We start from the raw sequence: 3917 nt of genomic DNA, 5'->3' as shown, positions 1-3917 counted from the left end.
TTTTTGTAGGCTTTTGTGCTTCTTTGAAAATTTCCAGCTGTACTGGTCCCTCTGGTATGCTGCAAATAGCCCACGGGTCATCTGTTTGACTCCTGTTTTAGCCACAATTTAAGGCACGGGTGTTTAAACTGATTATAGTTCAAAGACAAAAGACAGCCCAGTTCAATCCAAAGTGCTCCAAATCACTGAATGAATTTCATTATGACTGTTGAATACAAATTCTTGCATGACTTTAAACACTCCTGCTCGTTTAAAGTGCAAAGCAGAGTTTAAAAACAAAACAAAATGCAATATTTCAACAAAGGGCTGAACATAAGTCCAAGGCAAGCAACTGCAAATGCAACATCAAGCCATGTTGAATCACGCAAAATACAGTAAAACGTCCATAAATTCAAACAGTAAAGTAGCTTCCACTGCTTTGTGACAACTTCTTTCAGTTTTGGCCTCAGTGTTATGACTGCGACTCTTCCTAAAGCATCATGATACTGACCGAATAAATCAGAAGCATCAGATACATTTTTAAAACGAAGTCGTGATAATAATATTTTATGGTCAATTTTAAACATTTTCAAGGTCAACACATCTGGCCAGAAAAAGACCAGGGCCTTTTGTTTAATGTCTCTAATTTAAGGTAAGTTTAAAGAGGTGTGTATTTAGTAAAATGAAGAAACGTGACATTAAAATAAATATCAGGACTCAATCATCAGGAGAAACTGCTTTATATTGATGACTGTCTGAAAGAGCTGATGGTACTGCAGTGCTGGAAAGTTGGTTTTTCACCCTTTGAATCTGTGTTCTGCCAGTTCTGGACTCTCTGGGTGGATTTCGGGCTGTGGGTGGCAGCAAAGGACGAGACAAGAAGCAGTACTGCTTCTCCTGTTGGCTCACATGGTTCCCATCAGTCTCTTGTAGATATTTGTGGACTGCTGAGAAAGTGTCATGTAGTGCTATTTCAACATCAGGAAGCCATTAGGTTCAAACGATTACCTGCCTTCCATCTATTTGTCTCTGAATACACTCACTTATTCCTTTATTCGAGTGTCTCACCTGCTAACACCTTCACAACAGGTGGTTGGCTGAATGGAAAGAGTGCCCTTGTCCTGTCGGATCAGGGTTTTGAGATAATAGCATTAGCCTGGGTCACTGGTGTCGGACACGTCCTTGAAGTTGAGTTTAATTCTGAAATGTTCGGGAAACTTTGTGCTTTTCTCTTGCATTGTGACTCTTGTTCACTGGTGCACAAAACACAGATAAATCTGACTTCTATGGCTGCCAGTAGCACACTGTCAACTCCCATGATCCTAAATAGCCCTAGTCATAACAATGCCTGCGACCAGCCACACCACTTCACAGCCATAAAGCCCCCCTGGCACGCTCAATTTATCATACATTTTGCACTTTCACACTGTTCACAGAGAGACCTTCATGTGGCATTAGCGTTAGCGTGCAGAGAGGCCCTCTGACACCCGCCCTGATGCACCTTCCACGGCTCGCATTCACGCCCCAACCTGAAGGGAGAGGAGGACGCGGGGAGAGGACCCCGCCACACAAATGTGGGCAATTTGGTTCGCGGCTGACACCCGGCGTCCTAAATAAATGATCTAAATGCTCGCCAGAGATTGTTTTGCCACTGCCGCCCCTCAGCGATGACACAAGAGAAGGAGGGGGGCCGAAGCCCCCCCCCCCCCCCCCGTGGGCCCTGTGAAGGCCAGCCAGGATGAATATGAGGAAATGAGGCAGACATCCAGTAAATAATAGTTGCCATTGTGCCCCTCAGCAAGCGGCGGGGCCGGGGGTGGGCTGGAAGGGAGAGGATGGGAGGGAAGGGTGGTGGTGGTGGTGGTGGGGGTGGGGGCCCCTGCATGATATGCCAGGCCCTGACATGGCACCCAGACCCAGAGCTGTCACCCCTGCGGAAACATCACCCTCGCCTCCACAATTTGTGCACTTAACACTTCAGTTGGCACATGACAGGTGCTTATTTCCCCACACTGGCTCTCTCCCCTCGCAGTGATGCCTCGGAGCCCAGGGCACACACGGCATCTGGTGTGGGTGTCTGTCCACGACGCCGCCCGCCGCATACGTGTGCGACTATACGCCACTGATACTTTTCACATCCGCTCACATTGCATTTGCAGCCCACTGAGCATGGCTCCAGCGTGTGTGTGTGTGTGTGTGTGTGTGTGTGCCTGAGAGGGACAGAGAAGTCATGTTTACACAGAGGTACTGAGAGTCTCATCAAGTGTCTGTTGTATTGTACAGCACTTACATAAGTCATTTCCAGAACAAATATTTAAGGAGATGATTAGAATAAATATTGTCCAGAGAATGGTTCATCGCCCCACCACGATGCTGTGCAACCTCAGCAAATGTGTCTAAAGAACACACACCATACAGACTGGAAAGACTCGGTCCTCTTTTCTCATTTCAATCATATCGGCTTTGCTACAGTTTTCAAATAAATCTTTTCATGTGACTTAGAGCAGTTTGCAGTTAGAAGTGTTCACATTTCATTTAGTGCTTTAAGAAGAGCAACAAAATGCAAGCACAGGTGTGTGTTCCAGCTCAGGGGGTGAAACTAAAATGTCTGTCTCTCACACACACACACACACACACACACACACACACACACACACACACACACACACACACACACACAGTAACAGATGTAATTAATGGTGAAAATAAGGGTTTAGGGCCAAAGTTGGGTTACGGTTTGACACTCATTTCTGATGGTTATATGAACTCACACCATCAATAAAACTCAATTTACAGGTGCAAGAGAACACACAGCAACAAAAGGTAATGAAAGGTGCAAATAAAGAACAAGCAGTAGTTCAAATCGTAGTAAGGATAATAGAAAACTGAAACAAGGAAGATCTAACTGTATGTACAACATGAATCTTAAAACATAACAGGAACTATAAAATATGTACAACATGTTTTTAGTGCGGCAGAGTGAATGGATTATAAAGTGTCATTGAATTTCTTATGGTGATTAAAGTGACCATGGTTGTAGGATGTTATAATGTCCAGGGTTATTGCACATATTCTACACAGCAGAATTGCATAGTCTGACAGCGGTGGTTATGAAGGACCGGGGTTAGCGCTCGTTCCTGCACTGAGGGTGTCTCAGTCCGCCACCGAAGGAGCTGCTGAGCTCCTCTACCGTCCGGTGCAGTGGGTGAGAGCTGCTGTCCAGAATGGATGCGAGCTTGGCCAACATCCTCCTCTCACCCACATCCTCCACAGAGTCCAGCGGGCAGCCCAGGACGGAGCTGGCCCTCCCGACCAGCTGACAGAGGCCCTCACAGAGAGCAGACAGTCAGTTATAGAGACAATGGGCTGAAAACAACTGACCTTCACTCCATCCAACCCCCAATTTTCACACTGCTGTGCCTGATGATATGTTCAATGAATGTTGGATTTCCTTAAGTTTTTCACATTATAAGAATATTACAGACTAATACTGTTAACCTCGGCTGTTATTGTTATTATTGTACTTTTAATCCAGATTATCTGGTTAGTCTGAAACTGTTGTAACTGTTCCTTAAGGTTTCACACTGAAGCTTCTTTTATAATAATAACTAATGTCTGATGTAATAGAATAAAGTCAATCTAAAAATATGTGTTTTATAAATTATTTTAAAAAACTCCAACTACAAGTATCACCTCACTTATGGATTAGCTGAGTGTTTGCCTTGAGTTCATGTGCTTATTTGCCTTCTACTTCCCAATAGCGGAGACATGATAGCTCTGCTTTAAATGGTTTTTATTTGAGAATTGTGCTTGCGAACAGAAAAACAGTTGAATAGCAGTACAGTGTACAGTGGTTGTATAAAGGAAAAGGTGAAACTCCCTTTCAAAGTAGGTCAGGTTTTTGAAGAGGAAGAAGGACACAATCTCTTCCACCAAAA

This window comes from Salarias fasciatus, chromosome 1 (assembly GCF_902148845.1).
Source record: "Salarias fasciatus chromosome 1, fSalaFa1.1, whole genome shotgun sequence".
Classification (NCBI taxonomy): domain Eukaryota; kingdom Metazoa; phylum Chordata; class Actinopteri; order Blenniiformes; family Blenniidae; genus Salarias; species Salarias fasciatus.
Note: the sequence above shows the minus strand (reverse complement) of the source record.